At 37.7% G+C, this 11,933-nt stretch overlaps 1 protein-coding gene across 17 annotated transcripts in view; it reads left to right on the top strand.

Annotated features, from left to right (window-relative positions):
* The window catches only part of LOC110456708 (filamin-A-like), a 174,767-nt gene that overhangs the window by 31,165 nt on the left and 131,669 nt on the right, over nt 1-11,933 (top strand). For 11 of the 17 annotated variants that reach the window (XM_021507596.1, XM_021507604.1, XM_021507599.1 and 8 more), the window contains exon 1: nt 10,467-10,701. The exons of 2 other annotated variants lie outside the window; for them this stretch is intronic. The gene's annotated coding sequence lies outside the window, so the exon portion shown is untranslated. Of the gene's footprint in view, nt 1-10,466; nt 10,702-11,933 lie in introns of those variants that run through there. 4 more of the 17 variants (XM_021507605.1, XM_021507609.1, XM_021507606.1 and 1 more) reach the window with 1 other exon arrangement.

The raw sequence follows: 11,933 nt of genomic DNA, 5'->3' as shown, positions 1-11,933 counted from the left end.
CATGTATCTGTAACCAGAGATAGTGTGGTCAATGTCATGTTTCTGTAACAAGGGATAGTGTGGTCAATGTCATGTTTCTGTAAAAAGTGATAGTGTGGTCAATGTCATATATCTGTAACCAGGGATAGTGTGGTCAATGTCATATATCTATAACCAGGGATAGTGTGGTCAATGTCATGTATCTGTAACCAGGGATAGTGTGGTCGATGTCATGTATCTGTAACAAGGGAAAGTGTGGTCAATATCATGTATCTGTAACCAGAGATAGTGTGGTCAATGTCATGTATCTGTAACCAGGGAAAATGTGGTCAATGTCATGTATCTGTTACCAGGGAAAGTGTGGTCAATGTCATGTATCTGTAACCAGAGATAGTGTGGTCGATGTCATATATCTGTAACCAGGGAAAATGTGGTCAATGTCATGTATCTGTAACCAGGGATAGTGTGGTCAATATCATGTATCTGTAACCAGGGAAAGTGTGGTCAATATCATAAATCTCTAACCAGGGAAAGTGAGGTCAATGTCATGTATCTATAACCAGGGAAAGTGTTGTCAATATCTTGTATCTATAACCAGAGATAGTATGGTCAATGTCATGTATCTGTAACCAGGGAAAGTGTGGGCAATATCATGTATCTGTAACCAGATATAGTGTGGTCAATTTCATGTATCTGTAACCAGGGATAGTGTGGTCAATTTCATATATCTATAACCAGGGATAGTGTGGTCAATTTCATATATCTGTAACCATGGAAAGTGTGGTCAATGTCATGGATCTGTAACCAGGGATAGTGTCGTCAATGTCATGTATCCATAACAGAGATAGTGTGGTCAATGTCATGTATATGTCATGTATCTGTAACCAGGGATAGAATGGTCAATATCATGTTTCTGTTACCAGGGCTAGTGTGGTCAATATCATGTATCCATAACAGAGATAGGGTGGTCAATGTCATGTATCTGTAGCCAGGGATAGTGTGGTCAATGTCTTGTATCTGTAACCAGGGATAGTGGGGTCAGTTTCATGTATCTATAACCAGGGATAGAATGGTCAATGTCATGCATCCGTAACAAGGGATAGTATGGTCAATGTCATGAATCTGTAACCAGGGAAAGTGTGGTCAATATCATGTATCTAGGGAAAGTGTGGTCGATGTCATATATCTGTAACAAGGGATGTATCTGTAACCAGGGATAGTATGGTCAATATCATATTTCTGTTACCAGGGATAGTGTGGTCAATATCAGTGTGGTCAATTTCATATATCTGTAACCAGGGATAGTGTGTCATGGATCTGTAACCAGGGAAAGTGTGGTCGATGTCATATATCTGTAACAAGGGATGTATCTGTAACCAGGGATAGTGTGGTAAATGTCATGTATCCATAACAGAGATAGTTAGTGTGGTCAATATCATGTATCAGTAACCAGGGATAGTGTGGTCAGTTTCATGTATCTATAACCAGGAATAGTATGGTCAATATCATGTTTCTGTTACCAGGGATAGGGGGGTCAATATCATGTATCTGTAACCATCTGTAACCAGGGAAAGTGTGGTCAATATCATCTATCTGTAACCAGGGATAGTGTGGCCAATGTCATGTATCTGTAACCAGAGATAGTATGGTCAATTTCATGTATATGTATCTGTAACCAGGGAAAGTGTGGTCGATGTCATATATCTGTAACCAGAGATAGTGTGGTCAATTTCATGTATCTATAACCAGGGATAGTATGGTCAATATCATGTTTCTGTTACCAGGGATAGTGTGGTCAATATCATGTATCTGTAACCAGGGATAGGGTGGTCAATGTCATGTATCTGTAACCAGGGATAGTGTGGTCGATGTCATGTATCTGTAACAAGGGAAAGTGTGGTCAATATCATGTATCTGTAACCAGGGAAAGTGTGGTCATTGTCATATAGTATGGTCAATGTCATGTATCCGTAACAAGGGGTAGTATGGTCAATGTCATGTATCCGTAACCTCATGTATCTGTAACCAGGGAAAGTGTGGTCATTGTCATATAGTATGGTCAATGTCATGTATCCGTAACCAGGGATAGTGTGGTCAATTTCATATATCTATAACCAGGGATAGTGTGGTCAATTTCATATAGCTGTAACCATGGAAAGTGTGGTCAATGTCATGTATCTGTAACCAGGGATAGTATGGTCAATGTCATGTATCCGTAACAAGGGATAGTATGGTCAATGTCATGTATCCGTAACCAGGGATAGTGTGGTCAATTTCATGTATCTGTAACCAGGGATAGTGTGGTCAATTTCATGTATCTGTAGCCAGGGATAGTGTGGTCAATTTCATGTATCTGTAACCAGGAAAAGTGTGGTCAATATCATGTATCTGTAACCAGGGATAGTATGGTCAATGTCATAAATCTGTAACCAGGGAAAGTGTGGTCAATTTCATGTATCTGTAACCATGGAAAGTGTGGTCAATATCATGTATCTGTAACCAGGGAAAGGGAGGTCAATATCATGTATCTGTAACCAGGGAAAGAGTGGTCAATATCATGTATCTGTAACCAGGGATAGTATGGTCAAGGTCATGTATCCGTAACAAGGGATAGTATGGTCAATGTCATGTATCCGTAACCAGGGATAGTGTGGTCAATTTCATATATCTATAACCAGGGATAGTGTGGTCAATGTCATATATCTGTAACAAGGGATAGTGTGGTCAATTTCATATATCTGTAACCATGGAAAGTGTGATCAATATCATGTATCTGTAACCAGAGATAGTGTGGTCAATGTCATGTATCTGTAACCAGGGATAGTGTGAACAATGTCATATATCTGTAACAAGGGATAGTGTGGTCAATTTCATATATCTGTAACCAGGGATAGTGTGGTCAATGTCATAAATCTGTAACCAGGGAAAGTGTGGTCAATTTCATATATCTGTAACCAGGGATAGTATGGTCAATGTCATAAATCTGTAAGCAGGGAAAGTGTGGTCAATGTCATGTATCTGTAACCAGGGAAAGTGTGTTCATTGTCATAAATCTGTAACCAGGGAAAGTGTGGTCAATGTTATAAATCTGTAACCAGGGAAAGTGTGGTCAATGTCTTGTATCTGTAACCAGGGATAGTGTGGTCACTATCATGTCTCTGTGACCAGGGCTAGTGTGGTCAATGTCATAAATATGTGACAAGGAAACGTGATTAATAATATTTCTCACTGTAATTAGAATATGTAAATCACAATAAGTGTGGTCAGTTTCATGTATCTATAACCAGGGATAGTATGGTCAATATCATGTTTCTGTTACCAGGGATAGTGTGGTCAATATCATGTATCTGTGAACAGGGATAGTGTGGTCAATGTCATAAATCAGTGACACGGAAACGTGATTAATAATAGTTCTCACTGTAATTAGAATATGTAAATCACAATAAGTGTGGTCAGTTTCATGTATCTATAACCAGGGATAGTATGGTCAATATCATGTTTCTGTTACCAGGGATAGTGTGGTCAATATCATGTATCTGTAACCAGTGAAAGTGTGGTCAATACCATGTATCTGTAACCAGGGATAGTATGGTCAATGTTATAAATCTGTAAGCAGGGAAAGTGTGGTCAATGTCATGTATCTGTAACCAGGGATAGTGTGGTCACTATCATGTCTCTGTGACCAGGGCTAGTGTGGTCAATGTCATAAATATGTGACAAGGAAACGTGATTAATAATATTTCTCACTGTAATTAGAATATGTAAATCACAATAAGTGTGGTCAGTTTCATGTATCTATAACCAGGGATAGTATGGTCAATATCATGTTTCTGTTACCAGGGATAGTGTGGTCAATATCATGTATCTGTGAACAGGGATAGTGTGGTCAATGTCATAAATCAGTGACACGGAAACGTGATTAATAATAGTTCTCACTGTAATTAGAATATGTAAATCACAATAAGTGTGGTCAGTTTCATGTATCTATAACCAGGGATAGTATGGTCAATATCATGTTTCTGTTACCAGGGATAGTGTGGTCAATATCATGTATCTGTGACCAGAGATAGTGTGGTCAATTTCATGTATCTGTAGCCAGGGATAGTGTGGTCAATTTCATGTATCTGTTACCAGGGTTAGTGTGGTCAATTTCATGAATCTGTAACCAGATATAGTGTGGTCAATTTCATGTATCTGTAACCACGGAAAGTGTGGTCAATATCATGTATCTGTGACCAGGGATAGTGTGGTCAATGTCATGTATCTGTAACCAGGGTTAGTGTGGTCAATATCATGTATCTGTGACCAGGGATAGTGTGGTCAATATCATGTATCTGTGAACAGGGATAGTGTGGTCAATGTCATAAATCTGTGACAAGGAAACGTGATTAATAATAGTTCTCACTGTAATTAGAATATGTAAATCACAATAAGTGTGGTCAGTTTCATGTATCTATAACCAGGGATAGTATGGTCAATATCATGTTTCTGTTACCAGGGATAGTGTGGTCAATATCATGTATCTGTAACCACAATATCATGTATCTGTAACCAGATATAGTGTGGTCAATTTCATGTATCTGTAACCAGGGAAGGTGTGGTCAATATCATGTATCTGTAACCAGGGATAGTGTGGTCAATATCATGTATCTGTGACCAGGGATAGTGTGGTCAATGTCATAAATCTGTGACAAGGAAACGTGATTAATAATAGTTCTCACTGTAATTAGAATATGTAAATCACAATAATTAACGACATCTGTTGGAATTTTAACTTTTCATATTAAAACAGAATATGCATAGTGGGTAATTTTAGTTTTGTGCTCAGTGCATCTATAGGTTCCTGTATTCCACAATTCTACCATTGTATTCCCCTCGTTGAGTTTACATGAACGGCTTCTTAAACCTTAAGAGTTCATAAGAATGTTGCCACTGCAGCCATATGTTAGCAGTTATACCGCCTCTTTCTACATACTTAAGGAAATTGATTAGAGGAGGGAAGCAGCGAGGTAACGAATGGCGCCTTACCTGTATACCTGTTCCGTCTAAAAAGCAATCTCTTCTAAATGTCCAGATACAATTGCTTTAGACATCAATATTAGAAGGGAATGGAGCCAATGCTAACGAAACAGTGCATTGCATATTTATTTTCGGATTTTCTTCTCTTGTACCGAAAATTTCCACTTTTATCGTTTGTAGTTTGGAGATGGGGTAAATTGTAACATTGTGCAGACGATTTATCTTACAGAAGATAAAATTTTGCAGCAGTATGCACTTTTTAAAATTTGGCATACATGTTGATAAATCTTGTTAGAAAATCCCAATCAATGAGAAATGAGCTTCTGTATATTATCAAATTCGTCAGCCGTATCGTTTAACTACAACAAGCTTGGGCAAAACGTTTTGTAGTCGCTTCCTATTTAATATTTTGATTTAGAAAACTTGACCAAATTCTGACCTCCAAAAGGCGGTAGTTATATACGTAATCAGCATACATGTTGGCAATCAGCTTGAAAAGTCACAATATATTTAAAAAAAAATAGATTCTGACGTCATAGGAAGCCATAAAAATCATTGTATCGTTGATTTAATTAAAATGTAAATATACGGGAAAAAGTAAAAGTTTGTATCGTCTGGAAAACACAGATGATTTTGTGATGCTGAGGAATCCGTGAAACGCAACGTTCAAGTTCAAAGTATTTTATTTTCGTTTCAAACCCATAATATTCATAAAATCACACTACATATCAACATCTAAGAATAAAATTTGTCCAGCCAAAATGACTTATTAGACACGTTAAGATCACAATCACAGAAACAATCACAATCTGATTCAATCATAAAAGTATTAAAATCTTCGCAACTATTATACATGCTTTAGAAAAAATTACACTCTAAAGATCACTGTAGTATTTACAGTCCATTTAATAATGACATTCGTTTTCAACATCAGTATTGCATAATTTACATAATCTATTATTGATAGGGGTTATAGGTCATACATGTCAACGATTCTCATCTAAAATTAAAATAATCTGAGGTTATATAGAGATACTTCGATTGAGTGGTTTTTATCATCATTTTAATCCGATTCCAGAAAGTATGTAGTTATTCATAATAAGATTACCACTACTAATAAACAAACACGGGGCCCCGGTAATCGAGCGTCTTTTTTAATACATATTTTTTTACAATAGAAAAATGAACTACTGAGTGTGTGATTGAAATATTTATCAATTAATACAAAAAATTTCCATTTATAATTGCGGTGGCCATTTTTGGAACAAATCTTGATTAATTTAGAATTGCTTGATTACCCTAACAATATAATGCCTGATACAATCAATACAAGAGGGTCGGATAGGACCTAAAACAGCCGAAATTTGTCAAAATGTAGACTGTTAAAGCCTTAATGGAAACAAAGAAGGAAAAGAAAGGAAATTTGACAACGGTCTCATTCAATGGGAGATATATATATATATAATAATATACAGCATTTGATTTAGCGCCCTATCTAGCTAACATAAGCCACTCTAAAGCGCTTTACAGTACATAGATATACAATCAATACAATTAGCATATACATTAATCAATACAATTTTGAGGAATTCGCAGTGCCTTATCAGGCGCTAACTACTAGTCTAGTCCTATGCCACATGGCTAATATCTCCCTATGTGTGTATGCCTGCGTGTGTGCTGGAGATGTATTGTGTTCTGTTTGATACAGCAAACGACATATTTTCACTCTAACTTATTTGGGTGCTTACCGTGTGTCAGTGCAACCTGAATTTAAAAAAAGATGAAAACAAAGAAAAATATGTTTGCTATCATCAGTAAAAATAGTTTTCGAAATGAGATAAGATACATCCAAATAAGCCCCCTCCCCTCCCCCCNGATTCTTTCTATAATGATATCAAATGACTGCACTAAACAAGATATTCCACGATCTGTTTGTTGTTGGGTCAGTAATAATATCATTAACAGATATCGTTCTGCCTTATCTTGCCCGGGTGATTCTTGTCATTTGTAGGGGGATAACTGGTATACATAAGTGCTAATTCAATCCACGCGCGCCTATAATTGGATTTTCATAGACTTCTGTACCTCGTACAGATCCCCCCTACATCGCCGATAGGGTCTGGGGTTCGCTTTAAACATTATACCTGCACATGCTGTCTGCCAAAATCTTAATTAGCCTTTCGTAATCAGCAAAGCCTGGGCCATATGATATAACCGGTCTGGGAGGAGCAGGGATACCCTCCCCTCGACACATGTGGCGAGTAAGCCAGCTGTCAAAATAAAGACAGATTCTGGTTTTATTTCTTGAAGGTTGTTGAGACACGATGTATCTGTATTGTATGCTATTATAAAAGTGTTTTTGTTTTCGTTTAATAAAAATTAAACAAAATCTTCTTCCGTGGCTTAATCGGTAACGTATCCGTTACGTGTGGGAGAGGTCCTTGGTTCAATCAGCGGCTCCTGATTCAGATGTTTCTTTACCCTACCTAGAGCAAAACTTAACCAAATAAATGGCATTTCTTTCTTTTAAGTATAGAAAAGTGTGAGTTTAAGTTATGATAACTTTTGTATAATCCCTTTGTAATTAATTTAGAATAAAAGGAGATATAATGTCTCTCTTTGTGTTCAGTATATAGTTGGATAGGGACGAAAAAGGGCTGACCTGTGTCATTTGAGCACGCAAAGAAACCAACCCGTAAGGTGTGCGTTAACTGAAAACTGGTTTTCCTCTTTTCCGGTTCTCTTTACTTTCAAAGTTTATCACATAGCTTACATCATTGCCCGTGACCTGTATTGAAATCCTTGGAACAGTTCGAAAAATAAATATATATGTAAAATTAATTTTAGAAGCTGCGTTCTCCATAAACACGTGATATGACATGATATTGTTTATATTTATAAAAACTCGATCTGACAACTTTTAAAAGAGGAAACCGGTGTCGCAACAACCTATGACGTTGCTAAGGTTTGTACAGTAAATCATCAAATCCTGTTATATGTTTTTAAATTTCATACTGTGTCCATGTTTCCATTATTATCATTTAATTACAGATGATAAATCAGAAGAAGGCGTTGATAAGGTGTACTAATTTGTACATTATCATTCACTCTACCAATGGCAGTGAATTGGTTAAAAACTTCCCCACTACGATCCTTCATTCCTATCTCTTATTCCCAATCTTCCAAAATTCTGGTTTCCAGGTATTCAAAAAATGTTAAACTCAATAGCATCATTTTCTGGGAATTCAGAAGACTGTTTATTTGATTGATGACCTCGGGGTTAGCTGGTGAAGCTAACACTTAATACTGTGACTTGTGTGTGGGTTTTTTCCCCCTAATAATTTAGGACATGACACTACGGATTGGTGAAATTCATTTATGACTTTCTATGTTGCCAGAATCCCCGAATTCATGGGTTACACTTTTCGTTTGGTAAATATTGATCAAAAGTACACATTATCCGAAAGCGGTCTGACTGTTATAGTACCAAGGTCTTCAAGTAAGTTCAATGGGACTGTAACAGTGGCTAAAAGCGTACCACACACAAGTGTTATGTTAAAAGTTGCACCGCTTAAAGTGTGAGTGTATAATACCACACAGAAGTGTATCGCTAAAAGTGTAACTGAGAAAGGTGTATCGCTTAGTAGTGTAACCATTAAAAGTGTAAACTTCGGCGAAAACATACACACAAATAACACTATTGAACAAAATAATTTTCAAAACTCGACGATCGCTTCCAACCATAACGTATAACGCCAAGACAACACATAGTTGAGATGCTTTGACCTCACTCATGTAAAATCGTTCTGACCCACGGTCGACCTCCGATATACGGACCGGAAATGAGTGACCCATAGCTGGACACTCGCTGTGACCTGACCTACGGACAAAGTATAGAACATTGTGACTCAGTCCTACATCACAATCTCTGCTTATATTAAACCAGGTTAATGACGTCACGATTTAGACAACATCGTAATCGAATACAATAGATCAGGAAATGCGATTAGGACGCTATAGTCTTGATATAGACCACACCCACTTCGAAATAACGCATGTGGTTAAAGTTAATAAAATTCAAACTGAGATTGGAAGTCTGACGTCATATAATTGAGCGGATCGTGTGGTTCTCACGATTGCATTTTGCATATATAAAATATTTGAATGTTAATAACATTACTACAACTAATAAAAGTATTGGACGTTGTTACAAACCCCTGTATCAGTAATTCCGAGCGATCATATGATACATTTCAATACATCTGGCAATTTGAAAAGCAAAAAGAATCTGTGAAGATAATTTCGATTCAAATGATTTCATTTGAGAATTATTTCAATATTTTACAGACTTGTTTTCAAACTTTGTTCCCTTTCCTCCCTAATTGCCGAAACGGTTTATTATGTAACGCCTTAAAGCAGTCAATCTAATTAAAATAAGAATTCCGCAAATTACAAGTTTAATTTTAATTGGACTGTAAAGCAGTGGGTGATTTACTACAGATCCGATGTTGGCTTACAGAAGTATGATGCCGTGTTAGCTCACATTGTGTGTGTTTATATGTGTCCAGACATATGTACACACATGTGGAATCAAGTATTTCAAGTACTGGGCAATTCAATTCACAGATTTCTATCTAAACATCTTAAAGAACCTCACAGTTGTGTGAAAAAACGACCCCTTTTACGCTGACACTTACGACGGTGTTACGACCCTGTAGGGAGCTCTGATGTTCTGTTTACCAAAGATTTTTACTTAGATAACATAACGCTGAGACGTGATTGCGCAAATATTGCATCTTCTGAAGCTAGACAGTGTCGAAAACTCGAACGGAGGAGTTTTAGCCACTGTAAGTAGACGGTGTTATGTTGTCCCAGCCAAGCCGAAAACATGTTTTTTCGCCTCTCATTATGTAACGGAAGTCATTAGAAAAGTGCTACTTTAGTAGTATAATAAGCCTTATATCTCCCCTTTAAAACGTGGGCTCGGCTATACGCCTTTGCAAACAAAAGCATATTAGGCCGTCAAAATTAATCCAACGGAAAAGCGATGAAAAATCGTCTCTGTTGTTTGAAACATTGCATTGCAGACGAGTCATCGATGTGAAATGTTCGACGATATTCCTTCTGTGATGAAACTTTACCGACAGATGTAAGTTTGTCAATCAGAACCGATACCGTAGCAAACACCTACTGGATTGTATACGCGCGTGCTTGTGCCATGTAGTAAGGGCGGAGGAACGCGCGATGAGTAGATGTTGATGAGACGGCCAGAATCGTAATACGGTACGCACACAAACACACACTACAGAATATATGTAAGAGGGGGAGAGGAAGCCGGCTCGTCTTACACCCCCTCCCCTAATATGGAAACGAGGATGCGCAACGAGAGATGTTCGTAGCACGTGGTCCGGTTTATCAGCACTATCAACCGTTTGCCCAGACTCGCTCGGGTTTTCCCGAACAACCAATCTGAAACGCGATTATTTATAAAACACCCCCTGTTTGGACTACCGGTAAAAATACACATGGTTGCATGCGTGTGCAGGAGAGGTTAGCCACCAAGGGTCTTAAGAAAATACCTCTCTTTTCCTATATATCTTGGAGTAGTGAGAGATACCCGGGAACTGTCTGTGTGTTTGGATTCCGGAAGGAGGGACCTTCCACCATTTTTGTTTGATTCCAGAGACTGACATCTAACTAAAAGTAAGCAAAATGTTCGTTATACTTAATCTCTGTGGAATGACGTTTTAATACATAGACGTATGGCTGCAATTTAAGAGAGGGAATGTGTGGGTTATCTATATTTATTCTCAATATATAAAACAATGTAATATTACTTTAAGATTGTATATTGTTGTGAATGATATACTAAAATTTTATCTCGGGATGGGCTGTTTTGTTTGACCGTTGTCCAGTCGTTAGGACCATCTGTTTGTGTCTATACTGGCTGTACCGGCTAACCTCACGTGTGGCTACCTCTAGGCGGAACTATTTTAACATGTTTTGCATTCAAGGGTGAAGGTCACTTCGACTAAAACAGGAAGGGAGCAATTGAATTATACTAAAGGTCTTATATAATATAACAAGTGTTAAATGTATCGTATAAAAACAATTTGTCGGTTATTTAGATTAATATTTCTCACTTCCGGTAATTTTTCTGCACTCAATATCGTATATCTTGTAAATATTTCTATCTTTTTAAAAAGTAAACTTGTGTAAAAGGCACGTACAGGTACATCTCATTTCCGAGTAATATGGGATTCATCTTGACCGCTTGTCACACCGAACGTTGCAGTTTGACTATTTACCTGCGAGTTACGGTCACCTGTTAGCCGACACTACCCGGAAGTCTCCATGTATGTGAGGAAGTTGGCGTCGATTTCATTTGCTGCGGGGTGACTTCCCGTGGTGCTGAACGGTAGTCATTGTTCCAACAGATTGTCTCGGTAAATACATGAATGCCAGCACCTGTTATTTCCTCCATTTTTACTTTCGTGTGTGTCTGGACTTGCGCATAGATTAATTTTCTTGGGATTGATCCCTAAGAATGGCTAAAATGAGTTGGCGTTGGGTCAAGCAAATATTTATGGTGATAATTGTCTGTCATGTTATTTTGAAAATAATAACATATGCCCCCCCCCCCCCCCCCCCCCCNGCCTTATCAGGCGCTAACTACTAGTCTAGTCCTATGCCACATGGCTAATATCTCCCTATGTGTGTATGCCTGCGTGTGTGCTGGAGATGTATTGTGTTCTGTTTGATACAGCAAACGACATATTTTCACTCTAACTTATTTGGGTGCTTACCGTGTGTCAGTGCAACCTGAATTTAAAAAAAGATGAAAACAAAGAAAAATATGTTTGCTATCATCAGTAAAAATAGTTTTCGAAATGAGATAAGATACATCCAAATAAGCCCCCTCCCCTCCCCCCCCC

This window comes from Mizuhopecten yessoensis, unplaced genomic scaffold (genome assembly GCF_002113885.1).
Source record: "Mizuhopecten yessoensis strain PY_sf001 unplaced genomic scaffold, ASM211388v2 scaffold8839.1, whole genome shotgun sequence".
NCBI lineage: Eukaryota > Metazoa > Mollusca > Bivalvia > Pectinida > Pectinidae > Mizuhopecten > Mizuhopecten yessoensis.
Note: the sequence above shows the minus strand (reverse complement) of the source record. Positions and strands in the feature narration are given on the sequence as shown.